At 45.3% G+C, this 13973-nt stretch overlaps 1 long non-coding RNA gene across 2 annotated transcripts in view; it reads right to left on the bottom strand.

Annotated features, from left to right (window-relative positions):
• Positions 1–13483, bottom strand: part of LOC140472302 (uncharacterized) — a 66049-nt gene extending 52566 nt beyond the window's left edge. For both annotated transcript variants that reach the window (XR_011957533.1, XR_011957532.1), the window contains exons 1-3: positions 13359–13483; positions 10016–10098; positions 6456–6542 (exon numbers count right to left, since the gene is read on the bottom strand). This is a non-coding gene — a long non-coding RNA (uncharacterized lncRNA). The remainder of the gene's footprint in view (positions 1–6455; positions 6543–10015; positions 10099–13358) is intronic.
• Positions 13484–13973: the final 490 nt, after the last annotated feature.

The raw sequence follows: 13973 nt of genomic DNA, 5'->3' as shown, positions 1-13973 counted from the left end.
TGTGGTGTACATGGATTTCCAGAAGGTATTCAACAAGTTGCCACACAAAAGGCGGCTGAATAAGGTAAAAATGCATGGCATTGTGGGTAATGTATTATCATTGATACTGGATTGGTTAACCAACAAAAAATAAAGAATGGGAATAAACGGGTGTTTGGATTAATGTTGGCACTACAACTGTTTGCAATTTACACAAATGTTTTGGAGTTGAGGACCAAGTGTACGGTGTCAGAGTTCATATTTGATACAAAGATGAGGTAGAGCAATGTCTGCAGAGGCCACTGTCAGTCTGCACAGGGATACAGATCGGTTAAGTGAGTGGGTAAGGATCTGGCAGATGGAGTTCAATGTTGGGATATGTGAGGTCATCCATTTTGGCTGGACTAACAGCTAACTGATGATGAAATGGTGAAAACGTGCAGCATGCTGCTGTGCAGAGGGAGCTGGGTGTCCTTGTGCATGAATCACAGGAAGTTGGTTTGCAGGTGCAGCAGGTAATTATGGCAGTGAAGGGAATATTGTCCTTCATTGCTAGAGGGATGGTTATGCTGCAGCTGTACAGGGTGCTGGGGAGGCCACCCCTGGAGTACTGTGTACTGGTTTGGTCTCCTTACTTCAGGAAGGATGTACTAACACTGGAAGGAGTACAGAGGAGGTTCACTAGTTTGAGTTGGGAGTTGAGGGTTGGTGTATGTGGAGAGATTGAGAAAACTGGTTCTATAATCATTGTAATTTAGAAGAATGGGAGGTTGGAGAGGAAACAATAAAATTATGAAGGGAGTAGATAAGACAGAAGCAGGGAGGCTATTTCCACTGGGGGCGGGTCAAACTACAGAGCATTACCTCAAAATAAGGGAGAGCAGATTTAGGACGGAGTTCAGGAGGAGCTTCTTCAGCTAAAGGGTTGTGAATCTGTGGAATTCCCTGCCGAGTGCAGCATTTGACATTCTCAACTTGAATGCCTTTAAGGCAAAATGTAGATTTGTGAACAGGAAAAGAATTAAGGGTTATGGGGAGAGAGCAGGAATGTGGAGTTGAGGCCATGAAAAGATCAGCCCTGATCTTATTGAATGGTAGAGCAGGCTTAAGGGGCCAGATGAAAGTTCTTGCCTTGTGCCATCAAAATTGGCCTTTGTCCAATTCAGAACCTTAACTTTTAGATCTGGTGTATTGTTTTCTGTATCTATTTTAAAACTAGTAGAATTATTAGAGACTCCCAACAGTGTGGAAGCAGGTCATTCAGCCCATCACATTGATACTGACCTGGAGAGCCTCCTAACCTCCCCCTGTAACATTGCATTTCCCAGGGCCAGCCAACCTACACATCCCTGAACACTGTGGGCAATTCAGCCTGGACAATCCACCCAACCTACACATCCCTGAACACTGTGGGTAATTCAACCTGGATAATCCACCCAACCTGTACATCTTTGGACTGTGGGAGGAAACCAGAGCACCCGGACGAAATCCTTGCAGAAAATCCCAATAAGGTGATCATCCCTTTCTTATTTCCCAGTTCCACCTAAATAACTTCACTGGCGTACTCCCAGGAATATCTTCCCTAAGCAAAAACATAATGCTGTCCCGAATCAAAAATGCCACTCCCCCTCCTTCCTTCTCCCCCTTTCTATTTTTCCTATAGCATCTATACCCTGGAACATTAAGCTGCCAGTCCTATCCATCCCTGAGTGATGCCTCTGTAATTGCTATAATATCCCAGTGCCATGTTCAAAACCACACCCTGAGCTCATCTGCCTTCCCTGTCAGGCTTCTTCTATTGAAGTAAATGCAGTGCAACTGCTCAGTCCGACTTCATTCTGTGCCTTGCCCTTGCCTGCCTTGACTATTTGACTTCTGAACTGTACCAGCCTCAGACATACCTCTATTCTCACTATCTTCTTGGGTTTACACCCACTCCCTCACTGGTTTAATGCCTCCCGAGTATCACCAGCAAGTCTCCCTGCCTCGATGTTAGACACCTTCCAATTCAGGTACAATCCATCCTTCTTATGCAGGTCAACTCTACTCCAGAGGAGATCACAATGATCCAAAAAACGTGAATCCTTTTCCCCTGCACCAGCTCCTTAGCCACTCATTGAGCACCTCCTCCTCCTCCTCTGTACTATGGACATTTTTCAAGATGTCACCATTTATTTCCCCACATTCTATATCTCCCATGTACTTCTTCACAGTAAACACTAATGCAAAATACTTGTTTCCTATCTCGCCCTTCGCCTGCAGCTCCACACAATGGCTGCCTTGCTGATCTTTGAGGGTCTCTATTTTCTCCCTAGTTAGCCTTTTGTTCCTCATGTATTTACAAAAGCCCTTTGGATTATCCTTAACCCTATTTGCCAAAGCTATCTCACACCCCTTTTTTGCCTCCTGATTTCCCTCTTAATTATACTCCTACTGCCTTTATACTCAAAAATTTTTTGGATTGGAATAAATAAAAAATATAACATCCTGACAAAACAAACGAGGGTAGGACTTACACTCAATAAAAGTAGGGCCTTGAGTAGTGATATGGGAACAAAGAGACCGAGGGCTTCAGATCTTTGAAGTGTGTGTTCCATGTGGACAGGGTGGTTAAGAAGGTGCTGAGCACACTTACCTTCATCGTTCAGACCTTTGAGTCCAGGAGTTGGGACTATATGTTGAGGATGTACAGGACGTTGGGCAGGCCACTTCTGGAATACTCTGTCCATTTCTGGTCATGCTGTTATAGGAAGGATGTTATTAAATTGGAGCAGGTTCAGAAGAGATTTACCAGCATGTTGCCATGAATGGAGGGATTGTGTTCTAAGGAGAGGCTGGATAGGCTGGGAATTTTTTTCACTGGCGTGCACGAGGTTGAGGGGTGACCTTATTAGAGGTTTACAAAATCAGAAAGAGTGTAGATAAGGTGAATAGCCAGGAGAGAGGGGGATTCAAAACTCGGGTGCATTCATTTTGAGAAGAAATGAGAAAGATTTGAGGGGAAAGACATTAGGGCTTTTAAAAAAAAAATTACACACGTGGAATGAACTTCCAGAGGAAGTGGTAGCTGTGAATACAATTACAATATTTAAAAGACATTCAGATAAGTACGTAAATAGGAAATATTTGGATGGATGTGGACCAATCAGAGGCAGGTACAATTAGTTCAGTTTGGAATTATGGTCGGCATGGACTGGGTGGACCACAGGGCCTGTTTCCTTGCTGTATAACATTAGGAGTCTAATCCTCACTAACTCTAAATTCCTCCATCCTCAACTCTCCCAATCACTGTCACTTCATCTAGCCTCACAACTCTTCCTTATTTATATAATTCCTCACCAGCCACAGAACGCTCCCTATCTCATGTCCTCCAGTTTCTCAGATCTCTGTGATATGTGCCTTTCTTTAGTTCCAGCCTTGAGGATGTCCTCATTCACTCAGATTGTTTGGAGGACAAACTGGTACAACCTGGTCCTCCAGTACTGCTCTCTGCCCCCTATTGGCCTGCGCTGACATCAATCATCGAGGCCCATTGCGAGGTGGGTGGTGGGATCCTCCCTCTCTCTGCCCTGGGATGAGCTTCAACATTCACAGTCAATGGGGCAATATCACAGAGCACAGGGGCTGGGGCTATTCAGCCCATTTGGGATGTACCCTCTCCCTCTGGAGATGCTGCAAATCTGTCCCAATTCCCTTCCCATTTGCCCATAGCCCCCAAATCTTCCCTTAAAAAGCAAAATTCCAAATCTGTTTATGAATAACTGCTGAGTCTGTGTCCAGCTGCCATTCAGACTTTTCCAGATACTCAGAACTTTCTGAATAAAATAATGTTCACATATTCACATTATTTGCCAATTACCTGAAAATAGTTACTAAAATTGTGACATTGTTAACAATTCCCCTCTCTCTGCAGATTAGATATCCTAGAAACAAATTTGCACCTGGTCAAAATCACTGCTTAACCTTCTCAGCTCCAAGGACAATTATCTGTGCTTCTACTGGCTCTCCACAAAAGAGGAACATATCTTATTTTCATTTATTAGTGTCATAGAGATGTACAGCACAGAAACAAACCTTTGGTCCAATTTGTCCATGACAATGAGGAATCCTCAATAAACGGAGCCCCATTTGCCAGCTATTGGTCCGTATCATTGGAAACTCCTCCTATTCACGTACCCAATCGGATGCCTTTCAAATGTTGTAATTGTATCAGCCTCCACTACTTCATCTGGCAGCTCATTCCACACATACACCACACACAGCTTGAAAACTTTGCCCCTTAGATCCATTTTAAATCCTTGCCCTCTCAACTTTAGTCCATGTGATCTTGTTTTGAACCCACATAACTGGGGGAAAGGACCCTGGCTGTTCACCTTATCCATGCCCCTTATGATTTTATAAATCTCCATGAAGTCACCTCTCAGTCTTTGACTCTCCAGGGAAATTACCCCTAGCCTATTCACCCTCTCCCTGTAGCCCACATCCTCCAACCCTAGCAAAGTCTTTGTAAATCTTGTCTGAACTCTTTCAAGATTCACAACATCCTTTCCAGAACAGGGAATTTCGAACTTAAAACATAATTCCTGAAATGGCTTAATCAATGTCCTGTCCAGCCACAATTTGATGTCCCAGCTTCTGTAGTCAATGCATTGACCAATAAATATAAGCATACCAAACACCACCTTCACTAGTCTGCCTACCTGCGACTCTACTTTCAAGGAACAATGAACCTGAACTCCATAGTCTCTATGTTCAGCAACATTCCCAAGGACTTTACCATTAAGTGTACAAGTCCTGCTCTGATTTGCCTTTCCAAAATCCAACAGCTTACATTTATCTAAATTGAACCCAGTCTGCCATTCCTCACTCCAATGGCCCATCTGGTCAAGAGCCTGTTGCATTCTGAACTAACCTTCTTCATTGTCCACTACACCTCCAATTTTGGTGTCTCCTGTATACCCACTGACCATATCTCATATATTCACATCCAAGTCATTTATTTAAGGACCCAATATCCATTCCAGCAGGACAATGCTGCTCACAGGCCTCCAGTCCGCAAAGCAAGCCTCCATCACCACCCTCTGCCTCCTACCTACAAGCCAGTTTTGTACCAAAATGACTCGTTCTCCCAACATTTCATGTTATCTAACCTTGCTAACCAGTCTGCTCTGTGGAACATCGTTCAGTGTCCATAAAGACAACGCCCACAGTCTGCCTTCATCAATCATCTTTGTCACATCTTCAAAAAAACTCAATCAAGTTAGAGAGAGAGAATTTCCCACACACAAAGCCATGTTGACTATCCCTAATCAATCCTCGTCTTTCCAAATACATGTAAATCCTGTTCCTCAGAATCCCTTCCAACAACTTACCTACCACTGACGTTAGGTTGACTGTTCTCTTGTTCCCTGGCCTTTCCTTACCACCTTTTTTAAATAATGGCACCCATCTTCCAGCACCTCACCTGTCACAAACAATGATATAAATACCTCAGGGAGGGGCACTGCCATCACCTTCCTAGCTTTCCACAAATTTCTGGGATACACCTGATCAGGTCCCAGGGATTTATCCACCTTGCTACTGTTTAAGACTTTCAGTACTTCCTCCTCTGTAATATAGACACTTTTCAAATTATCACTATTTATTTCTCCAAACTCTCCAGAATAGAAGAGCATAGTATTTCTCCCACCTCCTGTTGTTCATAGATGGCCTTGTTGATCTTTAAGGGGTCCTATTCTCTATCTGGTTATTATTTTATCCTTAATATATTTGTAGAATCTCTTTGGATTCTCCTTAAACTATTTCCTAGAGATATTTCAAGTCCCCTTTTTGTTCTCCTGATTACCCTCGAGTATATTCCTGTAAAAACGTGATTCTGTACTCCCAATTCCGCTGCCTCTGCCATATCTGCTCCCAGAAGAAGCAATTCCACTCCAGGACATCCTAGAAAGGTTTCCTCTTTCAAAGACCGCATTTCCCTCCCACTTGATCAACAATGCACTCCAACGCATATCCTCCACTTCTTGTACCTCCGCCTTCCCCCCACCCCTCCAACCACAATAAGAATATAATCCCCCGGTCCTCACCTGCCACCCACTAATCTCCATTAACCTCTGCTATGTCCGCTACCTACAGTCAGACCCCACCACCAGGGATATATCTCCCTCCCCAGCCCTTTCTATCTTCCGCAGAGACCATGGGATCTTTGGTGCTGATGTGCTGCCCCACGGATACCTCAGTCACTCACCCTGCCAAATGGCCGAGTGAGATTATCACTAGATGGATAATCCAGATACCCTGATAACGTTCTGGGGCCCAGGGTTTGGATCCCGTCATGGCAGACAGTGGACTGTGAATTCAATAAAAATTTGGAATTAAGAATCTATTAAAGACCATGAATCCATTGTTGATTATTGCAAAGAAAAACCCCATCAGATTCGCTAATATCCTTCAGGGAAGGAATCTGCCATCCTTACCTGGTCTGGCCTACATGTGACTCCAGACCCACAGCAATGTAGTGGACTCTTTACTGCCCTTTGGGCCCAGCCAGTGACACCCTCATCCTGTGAATGAATAACAAAGAAGGTCAAGTCTTGTACACAACTATACTGTTCTTACAGATAAGTGATCTCTTAATAAATTTGCTTCTCAACTCCCTGCTAACTATTGGGGAAGGGGGTCAACATTACCATCCCAATAAGGAGATCATCCCTTTCTTATTTCTCAGTTCCACCTGTATAACCTGCCTGGATGTACTCCCAGGAATACCCTCTTGAAGCCGAGTTGTAATGCTATCCCTAATCAAAAATACCTCTCCCCCTGCTCTGTTGCCCCCTTTCTATCTTTGCTATTGCATCTATACACTGGAACATTAAGCTGCTGGTCCTATCCATCATTAAGTCATGCCTCTGTAATTGCTATAATACCCCAGTGCGATGTTCAAAACCATACCCTGAGCTCCTCTGCCCGACCTATCGGGCCTCCTGCATTGAAATAAATGCAGTGTAACTGCTCATTCTGTGCCTTGCCCTTGTCTGCCTTGACTGTTTGACATCTGAACTGTACCAGTGTCAGACTGAGCTCTTCCCTCACTCTCTCTCTGGGTTTACCCACATTCCTTCACTGGTTTAATGCCTCCTGAATAGCACTAGCAACTGTTCCCTTCCAGTGCCAGTACAATCCATCCTTCTGATGGAGGTCAATTCTACCCCACAAGAGATTCCAATGATCCAATAATGTGAACTCTTCTATTCCCATGTCATTGATACCAATAAACAATAGCCTCCCCTCAAAATGGTTATTCTCCCCTTTAAGAATATTCTGCTCCCTCTCTGAGAAATCCTTATACAAAAATTACACATTCGAATAATAAACCTTACAGACATCAGGTCATCATAAAAGGATTACATGACTCACTGAAGGTTTGGGGAAACCTTTTGAGAGAATGCGATGATTCAAAGGAGAATTTTTAAGCAGCAAATGGGATTGATCTGGAACACAATACTCACACACACAATGTGAATATCCAGATCCTGATATACTGAGTAATTCAATCAGAGTTTAGAAGAATATTTACTGAGATTACCATCTGAATGTCCACCTGTAATATCCTGTAATACAAGTTTATAAAATCTGTCACTCTCAGTTCAAGTTAGAAACCCACACCATCCCCTCCTCGTGGCCCAGGATTACTGTACATATTACCCTTGAGGGCATCAACAGTCAACTCAGAGGGACATCTGTGGGTTTCTAGGAGATTCCAACTGGAGAGCTCATGTGACTGAACACAGCAGTTAGAACATAGAACATAGAAGAATACAGCGCAGTACAGGCCCTTCGGCCCTCGATGTTGCACCGATCAAAGCCCACCTAACCTACACTAACCCACTATCCTCCATATACCTATCCAATGCCCGCTTAAATACCCATAAAGAGGGAGAGTCCACTACTGCTACTAGCAGGGCATTCCATGAACTTACGACTCGCTGAGTGAAGAACCTACCCCTAACATCAGTCCTATATCTACCCCCCCTTAATTTAAAGCTATGCCCCCTTGTAATCGCTGACTCCATACGTGGAAAAAGGTTCTCACTGTCAACCCTATCTAACCCCCTAATCTTTGACACATTGGAGAAAATGATCCAAGCGTCAGTGAGATATGGGGAACAAGAATTACTTTCTTTTCTTTCATTCCGTGCTGCCGCTCTGCCTCATCAATAAGACATGGGTGTGAAAGGCTAATGCCTAACGATGGGCAAGTTGTCTCCATCCTGACCAATGGGTAGGAAGATCCTCCCAAACACTCCAAAGCGTATCCCTAGAAAGATAGCAACTCTGCCTGCTTTCCACTGCCTTCCCACTGCCCAGTGTTCCCAGTAAATGTTTGGAAGAATGGGAAAGGGGGATATCTCCTAGAAAAGGCATAACCGGAAAGGTCTAAGAGGATTATGAAAAAAGAGAGAGATGCACAGGAGAAGGGGGCAATAAGTTGCCAGATGGGGTGTAACTTGGGAAAATGGGAAGTTGCTCATTTTGGAGGAGTTAATAAAGAACAAAGTACTATTTAAATGGTGGAAACTGTAGAAAGCTGCACCACAAAGGGACCGGGGTAATTGTTCAGTAAACACAGAAAGCTACCACACAGTTACACCAGGGAATCAGGAAGGGGAATTGAATGTTTTGTTTCAAAGTTTTTCAGTATTAGAGTTTGGAGTCTCTACCTGAGAGTAATGTGTGGAAGTGCTGGTGAGACCACCATATCTGCAGGAATGAGAGCAGTTTTGGTCCGTTCAGATAAGGAAATGTGTCACTTTATTGGAGGCATTTCAGGGAAGATTCAATGAGATGATCCCTGGTTTGGAGGGATTATCTTTTAAATAAAGGCTGAAAAGGTTGGGACTCTACTCACTGGATTTTGGAGAAAGAGAGGTGATCTCAGTGAGACAGATGGGATTCTTAAGGGGTTTGGCAGGATAAATACAGAGGGAATGTGTCTGAGGGTAAATACTGAGAGGGGGGTCTGAAACCAGATTCTGAGTCACTAAATCAAGGGTTCTGTTTTGGATTCAAGTTTAAGGCGACACAGACGCAGGTACGGGTTTTCAGTAGCAATGGAGCTGGGGTGAGGTGGAGAGAAGCAACGTTGAAGAGATTGGATTTCCTGGTGTTGCGATTGTGTGGATGTCTGATCAGAAGGTCATCTTGGGGTCAGATATAACAGCAATATTGTGAAGAGTGTCGTTCTGCCTCAGAGTTCCCAGTGGGAGGGAGGGGCTCAGCAGAAAGGTAAAGGTAAGGCAATGGGTTTAACCATGACAATGTTTCATTGGAGGAAATTGCAGCTAATTGAGTAGTGGAATGTGATAAGCAGTTTGATAACTGAGTAACAGTGGAGTAATGGAGAGGGATGATGGGGAGGGCGAGCTGGGCATCGTCAGTGTACATGTCAAACCTAACACTGTTTTTGGATGATATCACTTCCCGGCACTATGTACGTGAGATACAGGAGAGACCAAAGATAGATCGTTGAGGGACACCAAATGCAAGGAATTCAGAAAGGAAAGGGAGAATGGAGATGGAGCAGGATTTTCCAACAACAGTGAGGTCAAATATCAGTTTTTCACAGAATGGGAGAGAAGGACATAACCAGAAAAGACCAACAGACAGAACAAGGAACAATATCTATGAATTGGCGAAGGGGAGTGATGAGGCGGCAGCGGAGGAAAGAGAGTTGGAAAGGGAGTTTAGTGAGATTAGGGTAAAGGGTCAAGGTGAGCTCTGATAAGGCTTGACAAGACACTGGAGAAAGATGTAGGTTTAGGACAAAAACCAGGAACACCACGTGAGGCAGTTTGGCTCAGTGGGCTAGTGGGAGGGAGAGAAACAGCAGATCGGATTATCTCAGTCTTAGTGACAGAGAAACTCCATGTGCTCCTCACTCGTTGTTGGAGGGGAGGATGGAGGAGACAGGATGATGGACAGTGTTTTACAAAGAAACAAAACCAGGGTTAGTGATATTTAAAATGAGTGATCAAACCTGATGTATTTCGGTTTTATCCAGAATATTAAAACAAACGACTGAAGTCCTGGTTCGAATCCCATCTTGGCAGACGGTGGAATCTGAATTCAAGAAAAAAAAAAGAATGTATTAGGAATCTGCTGATCTCCATGAAACCATTGTCAATGGCGAAACAAATCCTGCCAACCTGACAGCGGCCCAGCCAGCTACTCACTGAAATAATCACTGCAAAGTCTCAACACCGGAATGAAACTGGATGGACCAGTTGGCAACTAACAAGGCACCAGAAATTACAACCACAGAATCAGCCCTCTCGATGGTGCAACATCCTACTCACGAACATAAGGTTTTTGGTGCCAAAATGTGGAGAGCTCTCACAGACTAGTCAAGGAACAGCCTGACATAGTCATACTCACGGAATCATCCCTTACAAACATTGACCAGACACCACCATCACCATCCCTAGATATCGAGAGTGTGGTGCTGGAAAAGCACAACAGGTCAGGCAGCATCCGAGGAGCAGGAGAATCGATGTTTCAAGCCTAAGCCCTTCATCAGCCTGACCTGCTGTGCTTTTCCAGCACCACACTCTCGACTCTGATCTCCAGCATCTGCAGTCTTCACTTTCTCCTGAAATCTCTGATACGTCCTGTCCCACCGGCAGGACAGACCAGGCAGAGGTGGTGGCACAGTGGTGTACAGACAGGGAGGATTTGTCCTGGGAGTACACAGCATTGGCTCCGGAGACCAGTAGGTTTCATGGCTCCTGCTGATTACCACATACCATCCTCCCTTGGCTGATGGATCAGTTCTCCTTCATGTTGAACAACATTTGGAGGAAGCACTGAGGCAATAAAATGATGTCAAATGTACTCTGGGTACAGGATTTCAATGTCCATGATCGAGACTTGCTCTGCAACAGAATTACTGACTGAGCTGGTCAGGTCCTAAAGGGTATAGCTGCTCAACTGAGTCTGCAGCGGGTGGTGAGGGAACCAACAAGAGGGAAAAACATACTTGATCTCATTGTTATGAATTGACCAGCTGCAGATACATCTGGCCATGACAGTATCGGTAAGAGCGACCATCACACATTCCTTTTGGAGACACAAGTCTTGCCTTAAAGTTGAGAAAAACCTTCATTGTGTTGAGTGACACTATCACCGTTCTAATTGGGACAGACTTTGAAGAGATGCAGGATCTCAAACTGGGTATCTCTGAGGCACTGTGGGACATTAACAGCAGCAGAACTGTACTCCAGCACAATCTGTAAAGCTAAGTGATCCTACGTCCAGTGGAACAGATCGGAGCTCTGCAGTTCTGCCACACCCAGTTGTGAACGGTGATGGATAATTAAACAACTCACTGGAGGAAGCATCACAGATATCCCCACCCTTACTGATGGAGGGGTCTCACACACCCATTCACCAGATAAGATGACAGCATTTGCAGCAATCTTCAGCCAGAAGTGTAAAGTGGGATGATCCATCTTAGCCTTCTCCAGTGGTTTCTAACATCACAGATGTGAGTTTTAAGCCAATTCAATTCAGTTTGAATAACATCAAGAAATGGTTAAATAGTGCAAAGGCTATGGGCCCTGCCAATATTCTGGCAATAATACTGATGGTTTGTACTCCAGAACTTGCCACCCACCAAGCCAAGTACCACTCCAGCACTGGCATTGACCAACAATGTGGAACATTGCCCAGGGATGTTCAACACAAAAACACAGGGCAACCCAACTCAGGCAATTTCCCTCTATCGGTCCACACTCGATCAGCAGTAAAGTGATGGAAGATGTCATCAACAGGGCTACCAAGCAGCAGCTGCTCAGCAACAGCCAGCTGAGTGACACTCATTTTAGGCTCCACCAGGACCACTCAGCTCCCGATTGTGTTACCGCCCTGATTCACAATCTGGCTACCAGCTGAATCCCAGAGGCGAGGTGAGGGTGACAGCCCAGTCCCACTCCAAGATCACTAATTCTAGCTGATTCCACCCTTGTCTCAGCTCATATACTGAAACTCTCATCCGTTGTGTGTTATCTCCAGACTTCATTTTCCAAACACACTCAGGGCCAGCTTCCCATATTCAACCTCCCTGTAATCTCAAGAAAGTCTAAATCACTGCTTGTTGATTCATCAAAAGGCTCCTAATTAGAATCAACAGCGTACAGCCATAGAGATGTACAGCATGGAAACAGACCCTTCGGTCCAACCCGTCCATGCCGACCAGATACCCCAACCCAATCTAGTCTCACCTGCCAGCACCTGGCCAATATCCCTCAATTTAAAATTCTCACACTTGATTTAATTCCTGGCTGTCATAGTCCCTAACTCCCTGCACCACACACACTTTGAGACCTGGACAACCCATTTTCTTCGAGACTCCCAACCATTTGTTAATTCATTAGTTCACCTGTGTGGCTGTTTCTACACTTGCTGAAGCAGCATGGTCTGAAATTTGCAGCCAAAACCTCACAGGTCTGCTTTCCACCTTTAAGACATCCCTCAAAACCTGCTTTTTGGCAATGCTTTGGCAATGACCTAATATCTACATCTCTGGCCTGAGGTCTAAAGTTCTCAATAGTATTTTTGTGAAACTATAAGCATGATAATAGAAATACAAAATGTTGAGAGGGGGAATGAGAGCAAGGGGGTGAGAAAAGGGGAGAGAGGGGTGAGTGAGAGAGGGGGAAGAGAGCATAAGAGGGGAAGGGAGAGAGAGGGTGAGAGAGAGATGGGTTGAGAGTGAGGAGGGGTGAGAGAGAGGGGCGAGGGGGTGAGAGAGAGGGGCGAGTGAGTGAGAGAGGGGCGAGCGAGAGCGCGAGACCGAGGGGGGCAAGAGGGGGGGCAAGAGAGAGAGAGAGGTGCAAATGAGTGGGAGGGAGGGGAAGGAAATGAGACGGAGAGTCTGAGAGCAAGAGAGCGCACGAGAAGGGGACGAGAGAGAGAGCGCGAGCGAGAGAGAGAGAGAGAAAGATAGATATCGAGGAGGCAAAGCTGATAGGGAGAGATAGAGGGCAATCCAGTGATAGAGGGATGAGAGAGAGAGGGATGCGAGGGAGAGAGAAGTCGGGTGAGAGAGAGAGTTTGGGTGGAGAGTGAGTGAGGGGGTGAGAGAGAAAGAGAGGGTGAGAAAGAAAGAATGAGAGTGAGGGGGTGAGAGAGAGAGTCAGAGAGAGAAGTCTCAGTGAGGACCAGTACAGCAGAGGTGAAAGCAGGTCCCTCACAAGATGATGTGAATGAAGCCTAGAATGTTGCTTTACCTTGCCCAGTTCGGTGTCTATGTCCTGTCTTCCAGGTCTGAATACAGAAGGTCACTAACCCCTCCCTGTGCTGTTCACTGTGAGTGATCTTACCGACTGCAGGATTTACTGAAGGCTCCAGACCTCCCTCTTCATGTCTCTCTGACTGACCAACCGTCTTTGATGTGGTTATGGACGAGACAAGAGTTAGGAATTCGGCTGAGACAGGAACATCCAGATGACCTACAGGAGACAGAGAAACAGACAGAATGGGAAATTAGACTGATGCAGTGAGGGTTACACATGGAGAATGGCACTGAGTCCCACAGAGATCTGGAAAATCCCTGTCTCCATCCCTGGCCTGTGCTGCTGTGTCCCTCTGGAATGGAGAATGCTGTTGGGTCAGGATCTGGAGTAGCTGCAAGAGTGAGAGACACTGACAGAGGCAGCAATTAGACCCACACAGTGAGGGATACCACATGGAGAGAGACTGAGTGATATCACCAGAGTGCAGGAAGGTATCAGGATCACACAATGGTCATGATGAAAGGGTTGTGATTCATGGTGCACGGGGATCCGTACTCAGTGACAGGTTAGCTACGAGTGGGACAGGTGATGGCCTCGTGCTATTCTCACCTGACTGTTCATCCAGATGTTAATGCTGGTGTCCAGTATAACCCACCTAACTGCCTAATATTCTTTCCGAATGGAAATCTGTTATAGGCAGCG

Source organism: Chiloscyllium punctatum, unplaced genomic scaffold, assembly GCF_047496795.1.
Source record: "Chiloscyllium punctatum isolate Juve2018m unplaced genomic scaffold, sChiPun1.3 scaffold_293, whole genome shotgun sequence".
NCBI lineage: Eukaryota > Metazoa > Chordata > Chondrichthyes > Orectolobiformes > Hemiscylliidae > Chiloscyllium > Chiloscyllium punctatum.
This window is presented reverse-complemented; position numbering and strand designations above follow the sequence as displayed.